This window comes from Mus caroli, chromosome X (assembly GCF_900094665.2).
Source record: "Mus caroli chromosome X, CAROLI_EIJ_v1.1, whole genome shotgun sequence".
Taxonomy (NCBI): domain Eukaryota; kingdom Metazoa; phylum Chordata; class Mammalia; order Rodentia; family Muridae; genus Mus; species Mus caroli.
The window spans coordinates 79129779-79152761 of record NC_034589.1 but is presented as its reverse complement, the minus strand read 5'-3'; the positions used below and the strand labels follow the sequence as shown (position 1 = coordinate 79152761).

General features: G+C 32.9%; 1 protein-coding gene across 4 annotated transcripts in view; it reads right to left on the bottom strand.

Moving 5' to 3' along the window:
• Dmd (dystrophin) overlaps nucleotides 1-22983 on the bottom strand; it is a 2293239-nt gene that overhangs the window by 1124262 nt on the left and 1145994 nt on the right. The gene's annotated exons all lie outside the window — the stretch shown is intronic.

Below are 22983 nucleotides of genomic sequence, written 5' to 3'. Positions count from 1 at the left end.
GTATATGGCACATGTCCATAATCTCAATAATTAGGAAGCAGGGAAGGTAAGATCAGAGTAAATGTGAGGACACTCTGGTCTGCATAGTGAAAGTCTGTTTCACACATACACAAAAGTTGAAAATGTATCAAAACATTACCATAAAGAAACTTCAAAATTATCCCACATACAAACCACAAAAACACAATAATGACCATAATAGTATTTCCCTTTAGATACAAAATGCTGGCAATTTTGGCATTTAATTACCAGGTAGTCAGAAGCATGCTCTAAGGTTTCTGGACTACAAAGAATAACTTTAAAAAGAGTAACAACACAAAAATTGGGAACTAAAATCACTGATATATTCATAAAGCAGATGAAACAACTAAGATGACAGGGACAATCTCATACTCAATCACTCTATGGCATAATTATTATCTCAGGATGCAAGACAAACAGTCCATGGGGGTCATGGTCTTATTTGTACAGCCTTCTGATATGATGGTACTTCCCATACTACAGGGGACAAATCGCTGTGAAGACTCAGAAATGGATAAAACACACATCTAGTTTAAAGGAGAAGTTCAACGTCAAAATTGTTAATATAAAAAGTGAAATGGGGGCTGGAGAGATGGCTGGGCTGGAGAAATGACTCAGCAGTTAAGAGCACTGACTGCTCTTCCATAGGTCTTGAGTTCAATTCACAGCAACCACTTGGTAGCTCACAACCATCTGTAATGAGATCTGATGCTCTCTTCTGGTGTGTCTGAAGGCAGCTACAGTGTACTCATATAAATAAAATAAATAAATCTTAAAAACAAAATGAAAAGGAAGCCTACTTACATCTTGCAGTCTTAGTCAAATAGTTATAGGACAAAGAGAATGGGCACAGACATCCAAATCAAGCAGTTTCTTTTGTGTATAAGGAATTACTCAGGCTAGCAGTTTGAGTCAATACTATTTACGTGTAAGAACCATCACCCACATCTCTACTGACACTTAGGAACATAATTTCAGATATCCTTGAAGAATGCAAATGGTTTAGAGATACATAACACAATGTTTACATTTTTCCTTTTGTGTTGCCAAATGACCTTTGCACTCTAAATGTCTGTTAACTGCCATGGCTCTTTTGAAATGTTTACTAGTACAAGTAGAAAATAATGGAATATATTCTTATTTATTCATAAACTACTATGATACATTCTCCAAGTTGTCTTAGGACTGGAGCTAGACTTAAAACATTGATGTAACTCCACAATTTAAAGTTGTTGTTACCATTAATTTTTTTCCAGTGAAAACACACAAACACCCCCCCCACACACACACAGAGAGAGAGAGAGAGAGAGAGAGAGAGAGAGAGAGAGAGAGAGAGAGAGAGCAATACAGTAAATTAAAAAAAATCAAACACACCCAACTCTACTACCATAATCTTATAATTGTTATTGTATATGCTTTCATAGATATATGTCAATTCTTACATATCCCTTATACTTTGTGCATTAATTTAAACTAAAAGCTTAATAGCCTGATTCTGCATGTGCACTAATGGTACTTTTAGTGTGTCACCTTGGTTGTTCTCTTTCAAACATGCCTTACCTAAATCAATCTTGAGTGTCAGAAATCAAATAAAAATGCTCTTTTTTTGTTTTCATGTAGCACACTTCAAAATGAAAAGAAGGAAAGAGACAACATGTTTTCAAGAGTAACTACTTTATAGTGATCTAATAGAGCAAGCAGTCCCTTTGACTTATTCCACCTTGATGCCTCTTCTACCCTAGGATGGAGGTCATTAACTTGTCATCTCTAGATAGAATTTAGGAGGGTATTCAGATACCAGGTGCTATATTTTTATATAGTAAATTATAATTTTACTGTAATAGTGCTTTCTTTGCCAGTTATCATTTCTACTTTACCCTCATTGAAATCTAGCCATATTCTCACCTCAGTGACCACTGGCTCTTAAGACAGTATGTATTATTTCTAGATTACTGATATGGCTGTTGGTAGGATTCAGTTTGAAGATAATAGTAGCAACAACAGCATGAGGAAAGCCTGATAGCCTGTTCCAGCCCCAGAACAGAGGTAAACCAGACCTAAAATGGCAGTAATGGAAAGGGAATGAAGGTTAATTTAAATTAAATTTTGGAGATAGATGTTAAAATGCATTTCTTGGAGCAGGGCAGGGGGGTGTAGGGGGCTTTGGGAATAGCATTTGAAATGTAAATGAAGAAAATATCTAATAAAAGAAAAATGCATTTCTTGCTTATAGATTAGATATGAAGGTTGAAAGCAATAGAGTTATGTGGACTTTGACTTCTGACTGGGTAATAAATATGGAAGGGTACTGCTTTTAATAGTTCATGCAAATAAAACAGCAACTGGATGTAGCCTAGAAGGAGAAGCAAGGATGTTGAACTCATTAAGTTACTAGAGAGGCAGTACCTCACTTCTCAATTTCTTTATATGATTGTGAAAAACATATGGCCATAGGAAGGTTTGCATAGATCATATTCATACTTGGAATGCCAAATTTGAAATATCAGGGAACAACAATAGTAAGGATTGATAAGGTTGACAAAGCAACCATGTGTTACTCTGTGTGCCTTGCAAAGAACCACTGGAACTTGTTCTCCTGCTTGCTATTGATAAAATAACTATTCTGACTATTTACCTGTATCTTTAAATATTCATGTTCACATTTGAATGTATGCCATAAAACTGATAGGTTACTTATCAGATTTCAAATATTACAGAAACTGTTTTGGAAAAAATGTACATTTCAGGCACATTTCTAGTCCTAAACAATGGGAAAGTATTGCTAAGTATGGCATTTAGCCATTAATGCTGTCTTTTAGTTCTATATAATGTAAAGAAATATTATGCTCATGACAACCTGGATAATGCTTTCAGGCTTCTACCTTATTACTATAGATATCAAAAGAATTTAACTCAGTGGTGGCTTTCTGTTCTTGCTGAAATATGTAAAAGCAGCCTAGCTCTTGCAGAAGGAAAATCAGATGACAGCCCAAAGTTTTCAGAGTTTTTCATGTTGGCAAGTCTTCTCACTACACAAACAATGCAGAACATAAACTGCCACACTATTAGAACTTACAAAGCAATTTACCAGATCTTAATTGCACCAGGTTTCAGGATCATTATAGATTCTATACATAATGTACATGTGCTGATGAAATTGAATTTGTTAATTAAAATTTTAGAATGTTCCCTTGATCATAGTTCTTGCTTTCTCATTTCCACTCTCATCTATATAAAAGTATTATCTCCAGTAGACACAAACACTATTATCATCCATAAAGATATTCATTTAAAAAAAAGATATTCGTTACTCTTTTTTCTTATTTTTCCAAAGAAACATTTTCCCAGCACAATTATTTGTAAATTTCTTATTTAGATTTTCATGAACCTATGTGTTTGTGGGAGTGTTTAGATATATTTTATAATTAAGTTTTAATTTTCTCTCTTAGACAAACATTCAAGTTTACTTGGTCATAATTGGTCATTCCCAAAACACCAGCATTCAGAAGGCTAAGGCAGAAGAATTGTGATTTTCAAGCCAGCTAGATTTACATAGTGATTCTGTTGCCATTTAGATTTGCAAACTGAAATTTTATCTAAAATGCAATGAAATAATAAAGCCTATGAATTTCTAATACATTTAGGATTAAAATCCCTTCTATTTAGAATTAATAAAATAGTTTATGTCTTATAATGGATTGCAATGACTTATTTGAAAAGACAATACCTCATGAAACTACTTTTATATTCATACTACTAACAGTTTTGTCATATTTTCATAGAAGAATGGAATAAAAAGAAAAAAATTATTTCTCAAATGATTTGATGTTTTATTTTTAGAGAGTACTAGTTTCTATTTTAAATATAGTAGAAGATAAAGTAAACTTATTGATTTAAAGTCTAAAGAACTCGAAAATGATAGGGTATTTATTTTAAAATATTCAAAATTATATTATTTCCTATAACATCCAATTTATACATAAGAACATTCTTGCCATATATCTTGAAAAAGCCATTGTCATAAAGAGAGGTGCAATTTAGAAGAACTGACCATCAAAGACCCACAATCAACATACTGCTGGAGAGAGCCATTATTGAAGAGGACATGTGCCCTAACATTGATGACCTTCATCCTGTTCAAAGCAGACTGATCTGGGCTGAAATCCAGCAAGAATGGGAGTAAAATATTTCTTTTAAAAGAAAACATGTATTTAATTAATCAGAACCAACTGATTTTTTTTCATGTTAACAAAATGATTTTTAACTGTTCTAGAAAATATGGTCTCCTGATACCTATTGCAATCATCTGATTTGCTTTAGTGTGATACACTGCACCTCACCCTCACAGAATTCATATCTACCTACAATCTCAGAATGTGTTGCCACTTAGAAGTAGGGTCTTTGTAGACAGATTCAGTCAGTTAAAATGAGGTCATACAAAAATAGGCTTTCTAGTTGCAGACTTAAACTAGTGTACTTATAAGCACTGAAATCAGACACAATGATGGACACACATTGAGTTATCCATTAAAGTAGAAACAGAGATTTAAATAGATATATAGAAAAGACTCCAAGAGAATAGTGAGAGGCAATAAGAGATCTCCAAATACAAAAGTGGATGCTCACAGTCAGCTATTGGATGGACCACAGGGCCCCCAATGGAGGAGCTGGAGAAAGTACCCAGGGAGCTGGGGGGATCTGCAACCCTATAGGTGGAACAACAATATGAACTAACCAGTACCTCCCCCCCATCCCCCTCAGAACTCGTGTCTCTAGCTGCATATGTATCAGAAGATGGCCTGGTCGGCCATCAGTGGAAAGAGAGGCCCATTGGTTGTGCAGACTTTATATGCCTCAGTAGAGGGGAACGCCAGGGCCAAGAGGTGGGAGTAGGTGGGTGGGGGAGTGGGTGTGGGAGGGTGGGGGAGACTTTTGGGATGGCATTGGAAATGTAAATGAAATAAATACCCAATAATTAAAAAAATCTTATATAAAAAAATGAGCTCAACTGAATTGTAAAAAACAAAAAAAATAAAACAATCAAAACAAACAAACAAACAAAAAACCAAAAAACAACAACAAAAAAAGAGATCTTCAAGGGACTTCAGAGAATTCATCCCTTTGTGACAACTTTCATATTAAAGTTTTGGCCTTTTAGCCTGTTGAAAATGTAAATGTCTCACATAAAGATACCATGTTCACAATACTTTGTTACAACAGCCTTAGAAATGAATTCAGCTTCCTTTACCTGGGATTCAAAGTTTACTGGAATGTAAACAGATTGAGTAAGCATTACTAATGCTATGAATGTATTCACAAATCTATATTAGAATTTGTCCTAGTGATATTCATAATCACTGTGATTTTCACTTATGGAAATAACAGATTTTTAAATTACAGTCATTGCAAATTTTATTATGTTATTATTTATTTAGTCACGATTTTGTAATTGCAGTTTTCATTAGTCTTACTGGTTGAGCTTACTGTTTATAATACCAATACAAAAAATAAAAAATAAAAGGCACTATATTACATAGGTAAAAGTTAATTTTACTGTGGCATTTAATGGATGTAGTGTGGAGATCAACCTTAGGTGTTGTCATCCTTGTTCTTTGAGAAAGAATCTCTCCCTGGGATTTCAGGTTCAACAATTACATTATCATTTCTAACCACGGGATCCCAGGGATTCTACTGTCTTTTTCTTCTCAGACTTGAAATTGCAAACATGTGCCATCATGAGCCCTTCTTTTCCTCTTGGAAGCTGGGGTTAAAATTACTGACTGAGCTATCTCTCTAGTCCCAACTAGGTGTCTTTTAAATCCTATATATTCATATACTCTGTTAATGTTATTATGATGACTTCATGGAATTTAACAACACAGATAAATGGCTACAAGTTTTGCAAAGAAAACATTCCCTACTCTAAACTTGGTTCTGGTAGTCTTCTGTTGGAGTGATGAATCTATTATATCTGGGGATTTTGTGCACTGCTTATGACGCAATATGTTTTGGCCTTATAAAGCTAAAATCTGTTGTTTTCACTCTTTTATCTTTTATCTTGGTTATACCTTTGGATTTCATTGTGCTACTGGTAGTTTTTCAATAACATAATATTCCAACCAGTTTTCTTCTCAGGTGAAGAAGTCTCTTTTTTTATTAAAACAAGAATAGTGGCTAATAAATAAAGCATAAAATATTTGTTGACCCCCTGAGTTATGATATGGCACATAGTAGGGGCTCTATAAATCTTTGATGAACTATACTGAAAGTAAAATGACTCAGGTTGTTTGAAACACTAAAAATCCCATCAATCTATAGATACTTTCAAAAGTCAAAAATTGAATCTAAAGCCAAGTATGTATTTCACTTGTGGAATACTGGCTTAGGAAAATAAATAATTAAATAAATAATACTGCCAAGACAAAGAAATGTTTGTTTCATGATAACTATGAAGACAATATTTTATGCAACAGGCCACAAATCCTAATTTAGAGATTCGAGTCATATCCCTGACTTATACTTGAAATCTTATTTATTTATGTGTTTTTCATGAGGATTATAGTATACCAGAACATTTTTATGATAAAAGTGTTACTCTTAAACACATGTTTTCATAATGAATCCTGAGTTAAACATCTACATAACTTGTTAAAAAAATAGTTCTTCCCTAAAAATTTTCCCTAAAAATAGTTATTTAGGGAATGTTCTAAACTCTGTAGCATTTTTCTTATATTGACTAACCTGGATTATTTTCAAGAAGTATGCAATAATATAATGGGATAAAATTATGGAGAGATAAATTTGAGAGGTACAAAAATCAACCAGTTCACATTATTTATCATGGTATATATAAACAGTGGTAGAATCAATCTGAAACACTTTTAAGAAGGCTACAGATGATCTGTCTTATTGTTAGTGTTAAAATAAGTATTCAGAAGTATTCAATCTTGATGCATATATCATTAATTGTTTATAAATTGTTAATAAAAACTTTAAAAAGTATATTTTTACATTTACTTCTTTATGTGTGTTCCTGTACACATGTGCACATGAGCACTATTGCATGTGTGTGGAAATCACCTGCACACACACACACACACACACATATATATATATATATATATATATATATATATATATATATATATATATATATAAATTTATATGGAAGTCTCTTCTTTTTATCAACTTGTTTGCCATGGGGACTGAATTCAGGTTATCAGGCTTGGCATCAAAAATCTATATTTGGTGATCTATAGAGCCATGCTGAGTTTTATTTACCATAACAAGCAAATTAAAAAGTATAAATTTATTGCACACTACATGGTATCCTGAAGTCTGTGTATCTAGCAGAATAATTCAATCAAGACATAGCATAGGCATTACATTTTGTACTTATCATGTATTTCTATGGTAAGAAACTTTTTTTTTTCAAGACAGGGTTTCTCTGTGTAGCCCTGGCTGTCCTGGAACTCACTTTGTAGAACAGGCTGGCCTTGAACTCAGAAATCTGCCTGCCTCTGCCTCCTGAGTGCTAGGATTAAAGGTGTGCACCACCACGCCCAGCGGTAAGAAACTTTATAATCACCCTCTATTTCCAAATATAAAACAATTTCTTTTGCCATTTTGTCCAACAGAGCTCCTATTTGACTAAACTATCCATTCACAGGCATAATCCTATTGTAGCCTTTGACAAAACTATGCTACTTGAATATTACATTAAAAGTGGCAAGACTTATTAATGTCCTACTCTGAATTTGAAAGATTGTTTCTGTCATATTTTTCTCAACACATTGGATATGAAAATTTGAACTACAGTATTAAATGAACAACTTTGCACTTCCATAAAATACTTAAGAATTTAGCACATTTTGCATATTTTGCCTATGTTCCACACAACCATAGAGAAAAGACTAAGGGCACTGTCTTAAATTAATTGCAACTAGTTTGGATAGTATGAAAAATTATCTTAAACTTGAAAAGAACCCAAATGATGATTTATGTTTCAATATAATTACCTGTCATTTCCTCATTGAAAAACATTCTATATTTCCGGGGGGGGGGAAACTAAGTAAGGGTTGGACTTTAAAAAAATGTATTTAGTAAAACAAATTTTGTTTAGTAAAGATATTGTACAAAATGGTATAAGGTATTAACAAGTTTTAAAATTTATTTGCTAATCTTATCTCACAATAACTCATATTTTCTCTTTTAAATTTATAAGACAAAATTTAACTTCAAAATATTTTGATCATTTTCTTCCTCTCACAGGAGTCCTTCTATATCCTCTCCTTCCTGCTAATCCACTTTATTCTTCCAAAACTAACAAAAACCCAGAACAACAACAAATCTTCCAAAAACCAGGAAAACCAAATAATAGAACACCAGCTAAAAAATATTAAAAGACAAACAAACAAACAAACAAAGAAACCAACACTGTGCAGTCCATTATATGTTGGTTAACTACTCTTTACAACGCAACCTGTTCAGAAGTAGTTGATGTAGCCAATGTTAACCCATAGTTTTCCCTCTCACACAAGGTATAAATAATAGTTCAGGTTTTAATCTTTACCTCAGCAGCTCAGGCTCAGTTGTTCATGCATTCCTTTCTTCATTAAAAATATAACAAAGTAAAATATAATACATAAAACAAAAAATGTCCTATTGAAGTTCCACAAAACCAACAAATGGAAGGAAAAGTAAGCAAGAGAAGGCACAAGGAACACAAACTCACTTATTTGTACACTCCGGAGTACCATGAAAACAGTAAACTGGAAGTCATAATATATGCACAGAGGACACTGTTGCACAGACTCATGCAGAGACTGTGCATGCTGGCTCATTCTCTGTGAATTCATATGAGCTTTGCTCATGTTGATTTAGAGGGTCTTGTTTTCTTGTTGTCCTCTATCCCATCTGGATCTTACACTCTTTCTGCCTCCTCTTTACCAGGTTCCCAGAGCTCTATGGGAAGGGATCAGATGGAGACCTGTCATTTAGAGTGATTCAATAACTCTCTGCATAATATCTGGCTGTGACCCTCTATAATTGTTCCCATCACTAGTTGTAAAAGCCTTTGTTTTCTAAATCATCTGCTGTACCGGTTTGTCTTAACACTGATAGGTATTATCAATTATGTTAAATCTGTATTGGATTCTCTATGATTTATATGAAAATTAGGTTTTTAGTGATTTTTCCTTTTGGTGTTTGTGGATTTCTGTCTTCTTTTTTCTGTTTTAAAATTTTTCCTCATTGAGTCTCTAATACATTTGTTATATGAACAATACAAATTGAGTTTGCACTCTTTGAAAATATGATTTTAGCTTTATGTTGCTTTCTATATTCATGATCATAAATATTGTACATAAGAAACTAAGTTAAACAATCAATACTATTTTCTGATTCCTTTTTAGCAGTAGTAAAATGGTCACATGAAAGAGTCTAAATAAAGTTTGAAGAAAGCAAATGTGTATGTATATTGACAAACACTTATGAATGTGCTAAGATAGGCAAGTCAGGACAGTCGAGCTGAGGTTCATTGTGTTCTTTTCTCACATTATAAATGAAGGACTGGAAAATATTGGCTAAAATTCAATAATTTCCACAGCCAGGACATACACAATAATTTGGTCATTGATTTCACTTGAGAACCTTTCTCCTGAGGGTTGATCAAGACAGATACCAATAATTAGTAGTTCAGCTAGGGTTTGAACCACAAATTTCAAGTGTAGTAAACTATAGCCCTGGGGATGATGAGCCACTGCCACAAGTAAGGCTGGGTAGGACAATATTTTATCATTGCAAACTACTAAATTATCCTGATTGCACACATTTTATTCCTACAAAAAATGAGGAAGATGATGGGTGCTAGCAGTTGAAGAACACCAGTTCTTATAAATTGTAGCTCCATGTTGTGTTCTCCTGCACCTCTCACTCAAGTTATCTTGTTAAACTGGATGATAAACTCCTTTTGGAAATGAAAAAGTTTAGAACAGATGTAAAGTTGTTTTCTCTTCTAATTTCTAAACCAGAACACCAACTGCTACTTTCTTTTTTTCATTTTTGACTTATAGGTAGCATTATATATACTTAATGAGGAATATATGCACATATATGTATAGATATATGGATATAATAACAATTAGTGGATAAAAACCTAAGACATGATTTGAAAGAAAGCATAGAGGGTGTATAGGAGAGTTTGGAGGGAGGAAAAAGTAAGGTAAGAATGATGTCACTGAATTATATTATCAAAAATACAGGTAAAACATACAAATTAAATTTAGAAAGAAGGCAGGAAGAAGAAAGGCTAGGGAAGAGGTGGTAATGAGAGTTAGTAGACCCTAATCCTTGTCATTTCCAACACTTTCCAATTATATTTCCTAGTATCCCTGCATAATGAACATTCCTTATTTATTTTCCAAAATTTGCTGATTACCAAAGAAAACCAAAATGTAGCAAAACAAAAAATACATCTATTAAATGTCTGATGTTCTCATTTCTAAACTAGGCAAATTGGAATTCCATAATATCAGTGTAAGACAAGGAATGTTGTTCTTCAACTAATAATTTTGAACGAGAAACAGTTGTTTGAATATCATTACACTGGGTAAAAAATATATAGGGCAATTTACGTTTAATGATATATTCTATTTGATCAAATATAAGAAAATACCATTTAACCTCAATAAACAAAAATGCTTAAGTCTTTCAATTTTAGTGTGTGTGTCTTTGTGTACATGTGTCTTTGTATCTGTGTGTGTATCTTGGTGTGTCTCTGTGTTATGTTTATAGCTAGAGAGATGGCTCAAAACTTAACATCAGTTGCTGCTCTTCCAGTAGTTCTCAGAGTTTGGTTCCCAGACTTCATATCAAGATATTCAGAGAAAAAAATCTTGCAATTCCAGCTACAAGGAATTCAACTCCATATACTCGATTCTGAGCAGACATACACATATGTACACAATTCCACACACAGACACACCACATAAACACTTTTAAAAGTCTAATAGGTTAGTGCTGATGTGATGCTACTGAAATCTATCTGAGAAACAAAAATAAGTATATTATTATAAATAGACACTTTTATTCTCCCTCCTTCTAGCTATCAGAACTATTGAAACAATTACCCCAATGAAATTATAATTCCACCCCCTAGGAAATCTCATGGTGGGAGAAGGAAAGTCTGATACCCTAAAAACAATCACAGGGATGATTTTAAGACAGAGGATGAATTTGTCTCTCAAAGAAAGATTTACAACTTGTCAGAGCATCTTCATGGAGAGATGGGAGACAATGGTGGCCAGAGTGTTTAGCTATGATGTGAATAGCACTAATGAAACGTTTTATTCTTGTTAGGTCTCAAGATGAACTAGTGGTAGACTCTGGATGTTTTTACTTTATTTTCCTTACTAATGTGGCTACATGAAATTTATTTATTTTTATTTTTTGCTTTACAAATGATTAACTTATGGATGAGAGGTGTCCAAGCCATGCTTATTGGGGTTGCCAGGAAAATGGCTATCACTAACATTGGTAACAGAATCATACATTAAGTTTAATATTTGCAAATGGGGGACATTTTCAGGTGGACACATCACTCATGGCAAAATCCTTCATTCTCCCATTGTACAGATGCATTTTTGTGACCATTTTCTGCTGTATTCCTTACAGACTGAGCTAAGATTTCCAACCAAATCATAAAAATCTTTAACCAGAATGTAATATGTGGGTTACCTCTTTGAAAATAACTCTTAGGTGTTTGAATTTTTTATTATTTTTATTGGATACTTTCTTTCTTTACATTTCAAATGTTATCCCCTTTCCCAGTCCCCTCCCCTCAGAAAACTCCTAGCCCACCCCCCTCTTTCTGTTTCTATGAGGGTGTGCCCCTACACACCTATGCACTCCTGCTTCCCTGCCCTCCACCTACACTGAGGCATTAAGCCTTCAAGAGATTAAGTGCTTCTTCTTCCATTGATGCCCAACAAGGCCGTCCTCTGCTACATATACGGAGACAGGCTGGCTCCATGACAGGCTTCAAATTGGCAATTCAGAAGAATAGGACTACATCTCTATTCCCAAGAACTGGCAAGTCCAGGCAGGTCAGTTACTAGAAAAACAGCCCAACCAACCAAGGAACAAACAATCCAGGCTTCTAGGTTAAAAGCTTTGAAATGGATGGTTGACCCCATCCCTCGACAGAGGGTGGTAAAAGGAATGATTAATTTTTAAAAAGAACATACTTATAAGTATAAAATCATTAATTGTGGAACTTTGAGACAGTGAGGACCCTACCTTAGAGGTAGGACTATGGACATCATAAAAGTGCAAGTTTTATTTCTTCTCTCCATTTTCTGAAAATCTGCCATGTGATGATCTACAAAATGTCCATGATTAGATGATAGTTTTTTCTTTTATCTTCTTCCAATTCTTTTTTTTTTCTTTTTCTTTTTTCTTTTTTCTTTTAGATGCTAGTTTCTTGACTAGTACCATTCCATTGCAAGTACCCTTGATTTTGGAGCCTCAAACTGTGAGCCAATAGATTTCTGGACATTATAAATTACCTGCTATCTGTTATAGCAGCATAGAATAACCTAGGATAGTTGCTTATTTCTCTTTTCTGCATAACATGATAACATTTATTAACAGTATATTCTACATAACATGATAACGTTGATTAACAGCCTATTCTGCATAACATGATAAGGCTGATTAATACAGTATATCATTTAATGAAATTTCAAAAAGACTTTAAAAGAGTTTACTGTACAACATCTCTATTTTTTTAATGAAATTATATTATATGTCATTGTATTGATTGAGTTGCCCTGAGCATTTCTGTAGGGATAGTCCTGGTTATAAACTTAAATATGTACATTTATACAATGGAGTATTTTTTGTTTTTCATCATAGAAAACATGTTAATTAATGACTATAAGCTTCCATGTTGCAACGCTTTTTGTATTTGGCAATTGTGTTTTTTTAAGTTACAGATGTTTCATCAATCCATTACTAGCCAGTAAATGTATGCCATTTGTAAATATACAGCAACCATATAGTATAAAAAAAAATAAAAATCTGGGGGAGAAATCTCATGAAAATGTATTATTTAAACTTAGTAGTAAAATGATATCTTCAAATAAATCTGTGTTAACAATGATTTATAATACAATGTAAGTCTGTAGGATTAGTTGTAAAGCCCAGATTTGGAGAATTATGCTGGCACATTAAATTTATTCATTTTCACAGCCTGCCGACATTTTAATGTCGGAGTATCAATAAGAACAAATTACCTAAAAACTTTTAATAGGGTATAATAAATTAAGACTAGATGGTAATGCAGGAGCAGCTACAACAGGACAAAATTATGAATCTCACATAATGATCTAACAACACTTAAAGTGTAAAAGCAATATTGGGACTCTGGGATATACGACTGCAGTGGCTCCTAATTGTTTCTCCTGTGTCAAAGAGAAATTGCACATCAATCTTAACGTATTTGAAACTTGTTCATTGCATACAAATGGTAATGTTCTGCAGTCTCTCCAAGGGGAACTTCACCTTCTTTATGAAAGCAACCAGGGTAGAAGAGATTATCTGATGACTTTTTATATCCTATTAGAGTTCTTAATTTAAAAGGAAGAGAAATTGCCTACGCCAATATTTGTGGTGAGAAATAGAAGAGGTTGGAAAAAATAAAAAAAGCAATAGTAAGATTTCTAATAGACAGGATGCTAGCAAATCACCACAGCAGGCAAACCTTCTTGACTGAGCAGGAATCCCCATTAGAATAGACAAGGCTATTTTTACTACTCACCTTGAGTTTCAAAGCCTCATAACATACTACTGGGTTAGTGTGAGACTTGTGTTTACCACTACTGACATAATAAGAGAAGATTCAAACAGAACAAATGGAACAAGCTTTTATCATTGTCATTTGATTTAGTATCCCATTATGACTTTTCAGGGACCCGATAGACTTGCAGTAAGAACTGTAAAGGGAAGACTTAACTGTGTGTTCTTCAAAAGTATTCAGCCCATTTCATTCTATTTACATGATTTTCAAGCCTTTGCTAAACAAAACTTTATTATATATTTCAAAAGCCTTTATTATAATCTTTAAAGTATTCAGGAATTTCTTACATAAAAAATATATATTTAAGGAAATAGATTTTCTAAATACCATGATGGTGATTATCTTATTTGTATATATGGCAAAACCTATGGCTATCTCATAAAAAGTGAAATAATTATGGTTCAATAATATTAAAATTTAGAAATCAACAACTTCAATTAATACTATAAATTCAAATTTGAGTTAAATAAGAAAACTTTTATTGCCTATGTTTTTGTTAGTGTGAATTTCAATTTGATTCATGAACATAGACCAATTCTATTCCAATGTATAGCCAACAACAAAATTTGCAATTAGAGAAAAGGGGGTATGTCTTTTACCCTAACGTTTTATTACTCTGTCCTCTAAAGTATGAGTTAGCAAACATTATATTCCTATAAAGAGTTCCACATTAACGTTTTGAGGTATATAAGTCACATGACTTTGAGGGTAACTGCTGATTCAGTCATTCCTTTGTACCCACCAAGTAGCAGTATACCATATGTCAATAAACAAATATTGTGAGATCCCATTAAAATTTTATTAACAAAACATAGGTTGCTTGGGGTATTTGGCTTCATAACTTTCTCCTTTTATTAATCTCATATTTATATATAAAATATTAAGTTGATAATTTATAATATCACCAAGAAAGTATATGCTGTATTTAAAATTAATTTCATAGCAAGTAACCTGTGCCTCAGGTGATATATTTACTCATAAAATGAACTAGCTCAGTATTCTTGATGATATTCAGGATTCCCAGGCAGCATATAAATGTGTTATTTAAACTTCTATGAAATGTTCCTTAAAACTAGTTTAAGTAAAGTGAAACACCAAACTAAGGAGATAGAATTGAAACAATAAGAGCTACAATTTCATAAAATAAAATCATGTACTAAAAAAATAGGCATTGATAATGGGACCACAATACCTAAATGGAAAAAATGACACTGCCAAGAAGTATGTTTACATTATATATATATATATGTGTGTGTGTATGTGTGTGTGTGTGTGTGTGTGTGTGTGTGTGTGTATTCAGTAAGTTTTCATTACTCATGTCTTTGAATATTTCCTCTATTACTTTTATCAGGGGACATTAATATGAGTTAGCAGCCAATATAATTCTCTCAATTAGCCTTTTATGATTAACAAGGGTTTTACATTTTATTTACTATGGTGTTTGCAAATAGTTCATGTTTCTGGCTACTAAAAAGAATTCAGTTATGTAGTAGGAAGACTTGCCATTACTATAACTAGATACTTGCTAATCAACTTGATGAATAGCTCACCCTGAACACACTCCATTGTGATTAAGCATCTTCTACTATAATTTGTCAATATTACCATTTTCCAAATTTATATCTATATTAGAACATTTTCTTTCTCTTTGTATGTTTTGCTCACAAACTACACTTTCCTTGAGCTGTTTTTCACATTACTGGTCATGCTACTTCCCCAAGAATTGTGTTCTGAAGTGAGCCTAGAAATTTCAGATATGTGATGTAAGAATATTAGGAATGATTAAGAGCCATGAGGCATTACTAGTCGGAAAACAAAGAAACAAAGAAACAAACACGTTTTCTTTGACAAGATCAAGTACTCTTTTATAGTGTCTACATACTGCACTGCACTGAACCTTACTTAGCATTGATATACTGAAATACAGCGGCTGTGAGTTCTTTAAAGAAAAACAGCTTCTTAATCAATCTCTGTGTTCCTGGTAGCTATCAGTGTATGCTTTGTCCACAGTAGACTCAATTAATATTTCTGTTCAATTAGGACATTCACAGTTTGTTTCAGTGCTGACAACATGGCTCAGCGGTGAAAATAATTTACCAGCAATCCTCAACAGTAGAGTTAGATTGGTAGGATCAGATGATAGAAGAGAGAACCAATTCCTGTAAATTCTCTTATGAACTCCACATGCATGCTGTGGGATGAGATTTCCCATGGATCCTCAAATAAGTAAATGGAGAAAAATTCTAAAATATGGTTCAATGGTTTAGACGATGTGGATGTTATATTGTTAAACTGCCAGACTATATGACAATGTCATGGGCATGGATGTAGTTAGACTACTTTAATATGAGATGTTTGCATTTTGGATGTGGAGTAAAGGTATTATAGCAGGAAAATAAAAAGGATGCTTTGCCTAAATGATATAGTGTCATGTAACACAATTCTTTAATGCATTTGAGCATTCTAAAAATGTTGGGAATTAAAGACTTATAAAAGTTGTTTCATATACTGATGCATATTGTTGATGAAGAAAATAAGTTTTCCATTCTAATGGAAAAATATGCATAGCATGAATGTAAACATATGTCAAATACTATAAAATAATATTAAGTTTTAAAAGGGGCTAATTTAGAGGAAATCAATCTTGTGCATGTATTTCTTCATATCTGTGCACAGGGGTGACTTCTTTGTCTTTAAAATTCAGAATTTTAAGAAAATGTGTATTTAATTAGTTATATTATAGTAGGAATATGCATGAAAGAAATGCACAGAAGCAAACAGAAGTGATCTTGGGACATGGAGGCTGGGAAGCTGATATTTGTTAGTATTCACAAAAGAAAGGAAAATTAATAGTAATTCAGAAAAAAGTATTAAAAAGGACCACAAGCTGTGTATGTAGAAATGCCTAGAATGTGTTTTTGCGAATCATTGTTGTTTACACACATGTGCAAAATTATGCACATGATTAAATACAATTTCTGTTTCTTAACACTTCTATGTTGATGTGAAATGTTTGCATTTTTATCAATTTGAGATATGTAATTGCTATGCTTCACATTTTTCTCTTACTCTTGATACTTTCATAAGCTGAGAAGGGGAATCCCTTAGGGACAGCTGGGCTTTCCTGCATTTTAAGTAGCTCCTTACTACTGTGGTTATCATGTTTTGTTTCAATGGTTGTTCTTGCTTCTTTATAATCATAATGTGTAACAATTTGTCATCTTAAAGATGTCATGCTGGACAACATAACTTTAAAAACAAGCCACTGACATTATCCAATTATTTTAATACACTTATTTATGATAGGCCTATGATTTAAAGCCCATCTCTGAATTTCTGCACTGTGCCAAATTTCCAATAAATCTGTTATTTACAACTTCTGGAAAGATGCATGAGAGCAAAGAAGCTGTAGTAGACTTTCTAAGCAGCAATACACCTAACGATATTTACATAAGAATGAGGGCTTGCGCCTCATTATATTGTAACTGGTAATGCCATGTTTGGTTGATATCCCTGGGAGGTCTGCTCCTTTCTAAAGGGAAATTGAGGAGGAGTGGATCTAGGTAGGAGACAGGCTAGGTATGAGAGGGTAGGGGTGGGTGTCAGGGAGGAATGGAGTGAGGGGAAACTGAAGTCAGGATGTATTGTATGAGAGAAGAAAAATATAAAGGAAGTGCCTAAATTTTTAACTATATTAAACCACTGAATTCCCATGCCACTACCAGGTAATAATACTGAAACACTCATTTTGTAATGTATCCCCATCTTATTATACATGGCTGTAAACCTAAAACAAGTGTCTAAACCAAATACCCCTAGCAGTGAATTTTCTTGCTAATTTCCTTGTGTTAGTATATGTCCTGTAGCTACAGAAAAGAGGATAGGTTTTGTGACCGCAAAATGAAATCATATGAAATTTTATTACTGCTGGGGAAAAATAAAGGGCAAGCAATATATGAATTATTCTTAACACCAGGGTCCCAACAAAGGGCAACAGGTGGCAGAAATATTTACTCAAGTGATTTTTCCATCAAAGTTTCTATCAGCAGCAAGTCTGTTAAGAAGGCTTCAAACTCACCAGCCAGCTGGTAAAATCAGCAGTGTAAAAACTGACTATATACAAAGCATTCTTGTATCCAATTTAGTATTTTACACCATATGCCTTAAAAAAGAGTGTTTCAATCAATCTGTACTAACAGAATACCGGTTAGTTCATATAGAGTGCTTTAAGAGAGCATATGTCTAATTAAATATTAAAGTCCATTCTAGATAGAAATCACATCCACTGAAGCAAAAACAGTCAATGACCTATGCAACTCAATCACCAGCCATCAGGTCTGGACAAGTCAATGGATTTTCAGTAGCAGCCTCTGCTATAAGAGAGCTTCATGGGCTGCAAGGGGGTACATAGAATGAGACTGAAAACTCTTAAGATATCCCATTAAGAACAAGCATTGTCTCAAACTTTCAAGCGTTAGTTCTTTCTATTCCTTTGTGCCCTTTGAATCTGAAGTCATCAAAATTGGGTCCTTTACAAAATGCTTTCTTCAAACACAGAGAGCCAAGTTAGGGTGAGAGGAAAAGCAGCTCAACTGTTCCTTAACACTGATTCAGGCTTCCCTCTGCCTTTTCCAAGTCCAAGACACAAGATAAAACAGAGTAGAATCCTATTCTATATCTATTTGGATAGTTAGTGGTAGGATGGTAGAAGTACTGAAATATGCTACATTTAATACATTTTGGTATAAGCATTTTTCTATTACAATGATTCAGATTTATTATTTAACAAACTACACACTTGTAATTCAATTTCTTTACTCCAATATACATAAATAAACTCCATATCAATGTAATTGAAATTATCAAGCAGTAAACACAATCACATTGCAGCATATATCTGGAAACTCGTTAACATTGAAAACTACATTTTACCTTTAAAGAGTTATCAATTTATTTGAATATAGCATATTGCTAATTTACTTTCTGTGTGGACTTAATTTCACAATGGATGAGTTAAAACTCTAAAATTTTATATAAACAATCCCATTGTTTTTTCATTCTTAATGGCGAACTTAAATGGAAGTTTTTAAAACTCAAAGCCTCACACATACTCATGGTAATATTCTTTAGAAGGTGTTGTTAATTTTATTAGGGTTCACTAAAAAGCATTATTCCATAAAATCAAACAAGTTGCTATTCCATTAAAAGGAAGAATATTCAGCATTTGCAAATATTTAACCTAATGGTGATTTTTATTCTTCCTCCTGGCAATGTAACAATTCAACATCATTCAATAACTTATATTTTAAAAGTTATTTCTTTCCAGTCTAGCCGAAAGAGCCTAGACCTTAAAATTAGAGGTTTTCTACTTTACATATCCTGGACTTTAACAAAGGTAATGGATAATACACTAATTCATACTGCCACCATGTGAGTTATTTCCATAACTTCACGGTATTCAACTTTTATTCTGAAGACCCACACTAGTGTGTCTTCTTGTAACTTAGAAAACTGAAAAGACAGAAGTGTCAGCTATTTCAGGCAAATATGTCTGTATGAATAGGAATTTCCTCAGCCCTTTCTTCAAGTACTATAGTTTAATAATGTTTAATGGTAAGTTATCTTATGTTCTCAATGTTTGAGAAGAATAAATTAGTAAAATTTTTAAATTTTATAAATGTTAGTTAATCACTCATTAATAGTAAAAATTTATAATGAGATTTATAACAAATGCAGATTTTATATTTAATAAAGGAAAACAGGCTTAATTTTTATAGGGTTTGTGACATCACTAACATCTCATTATCTAGAAGACCACTTTCCTAGGTATATATAAATCTCTTCCTCATTTATTTGTAGGTTAAGAAATAGACTAAAATATTTATTGCTTCTCAAATTGAGTAGCAAATATGCTAAGTATTCACCAATTACAATTAATAAACTACACAGGAAGTGCGGTTTTCCATATTCTATAGGCATATAACATTGCATGAGACTTGCATGGTTGCATTACTAATATTATCATGGAAAATCTTAAAATTTTAGTTATTTCATTTGGCAATTTGTAATAAAAGGAAGAAAAATTAGCATTCTATTCAAATATAAAATAAAAAACCTAATGTGTATGAAAGTATTTTGAAGATACTATACACATGGCAAAGGACTATGATTACAGAGCTAATGGAAACAATTACATAACTGAATACTAAATTTGTCCACCTTGCTATCTGGCAGATTTCTATACTATAAGAAAAGAAAAGGAAATGTTCAAAACACCAATTGATTTGATTTCAGAAAATGGGACTCAAAGTCTAAGGGGTGTTAGCGGGGTGGAAGTTAGATATTACTAGAAAAGGCAGATTAGTAGAAAAGAGAATAAGACATTGAGGAAGATCTGAAGAAAACTATTTTCTAATGTTCAGGTAGGTCCTAAACAGCTTGTATATGTGAGAAAACTATGAAAGACTAGTGAAAGGAGCTACATTTGTGATCAGATATTTTACTTTTATTGCAAGCCACTATGGATTTAAAACAAATCAAAACAAAAAACACCATAACAACCACCACCACCACCACCACCACCACCACCACCAAGGACAACAACAACAAACCATCGTTTAAGAGGCATCACAATAAACAGAAAGACTTTTCCTCAGTAGTGAGGCAAAATTAGCTGGCTAATAACAAATAATTATGTATAAAAGAAAATCTATAAACATAAAGCTATTTCATACTATGTTATCTGGTTCTCAGAAGATAGCTTAAGAAAGTTTATTTCAATGAGAAATTATTTAGCATTTACCAATTAAAATTCGCAACACCTAACAAAATTTAAAAGTTACAAGATATTTAAAGACACATTAAAATAGCGCTCATATTGAGAATAAAATACATTAACTAAATGTAACCAAAATATGCACAGTTTGTTGAGTTCACAACAGAAACTAAGAATTGCTATATCTATATTCTACATCATTATGATGGGATAGAAAAAATTTATTAAATCTTTGGTATGTATAAAACTACCCAAATTTCACATCTAAAAATGTCAATAGCAATATATGCCATTAATAATATACACCAAAAAGGATTAATCAAAGATTAGACACTAAAAATGTCATTAAACTTCACAATAAAATTATATAAAATTATGGCTGGGGTAAGCATCAAAAAAAGGGGGGGTGGAATAGTAATGACTAATATTATCACCTTAAATGGGATAATATATAATCATTTGCTGGTTCCTTACTTAAAAATAAAGACTGACTCTGGACAGATACAGATACCCATAGCTAAACAGTGGATGGAGATTGGGAACTCTTTTGGAAAAATAGGAGGAAGGTTTATGAGCCCCGGAAGGTATAGGTGTCCACAGGAAGACCAACAGAGTCAAATAATCTGAACCCTTGGGGCTCTCAGTCTCTGAACTACCAACCATAGAACATATACAGGCTGGACCTAGAACTCTCCATTCATAAGTAGCAGATATGCAGCTTGGTCTTCATGTGGGTCTTAAACAACTGGAACAGGGTCTATCCCAAAAGCTGTTGCCTGCCGTGGGATATGTTCTAGCTGGGCTGCCTTCTCTGGCCTCAGTGTAGCCTCACAGACTTCAAGTGCCAGGGTGAGTAGGGGTCAATACCCAGTGGGAGCCCACCTACTCAGAGGAGAAGGGGTAGGGGATGGGGAAAGGATTGTGGGAGGGTATGACTGGGAGGGGACAGTGAGTGGGACATAAATTGATTAAGTAAAATAAATAAAAACGGAAACATTTTAAAATGATGAAAATTATGATACTATTGATATACAATGATCAATATACAGATGAGAAGTATCCTCAGCACATATATTAATTGCTTGATCAAAAAGTCACTTCTTTTTATTAATTAATTATTTTAATTACACCCCAAGTGTTGCCATCCCTATCCCTGCCAAGTCCATATTATGGACAGAGAGTCTACCAATTGGAGTGCACATAACATAAACAAAGCCCTTATTCCAGAATTACTCAACCTATTGAAATTATAATGGAGTTATAGTTTTATTTCTATATTTCTCATTTTTCATTATAATTAATTCACAATGATTTTAAAATGAATAATTATATTTATTTTAACATTATAAATAGATGAACCATATATGCTTTTTCAGATATCTTTCAAAGTTACCAAAATTTAGATATCTCTTCAAGAATATTTTATATGACAGTATTACATATATGGCTTTCAGGCAGAAATCACATTATGCTTCTTTAATTAAACATTCACTTTGGTGCTATTCAGAATGCATCTTCTATAAGACAGAAGATCATAAATTAATGACTTTTCTTTAATGTATATTAACATTGATGTGTATACAAATTTTATTGCTAAAAGAAGACTAAAGAAGACTTTTAAAATACTTTTATGTAGCCTGTAATTTAATATGTGCTTGAATGCTCAATTTTTGAACATAACTTTGCTAGGTGAACACTTGAGAACAAAGAATTGTAATTATAATATCATATTGAATCTAGAATTTTACAATGTTTAAATTTGTAAATGAGCTACCATTTTCTTTGCTTTCTTCTATCTTAATCATTATTTTTGGTTATTAAATGTTGGCCACATTTCAAGCCCATTTGAATGAAAATAGCATCATGAATAATGGAAGACAAAACAAAAAACATTAAAGACTTCACATAACAAACCATATATCTTAGACCAGATCTATATATTAAATCAACTGAATTATATACTCCACGATTCGATTTATTTTTATCTTCACATTAAAAGACACAATATGAAATCAAATGATTCCCTGGTTATAATCCATATGTTGCATTTCCATTAACATAAACCAGAAAAAGTCAATAAGTACTAACAATTAACTCAACATTGTTTTGGCCTCTAGTCTGTCTCAGAAGGCATTTTGTCAATAGGATGTACAGAAATATTACTATATCACCACAAATTGTCTTGAGAGAAAGAGACTTGTAATTTTAACATGATGAATATTTGAAGCAACTACATTACTACTAAATATACCACAGCTTCTCCTTCTGGACTGGTTCCAACATAAGGGAAACACACACACACACACACACACATACACACACACACACA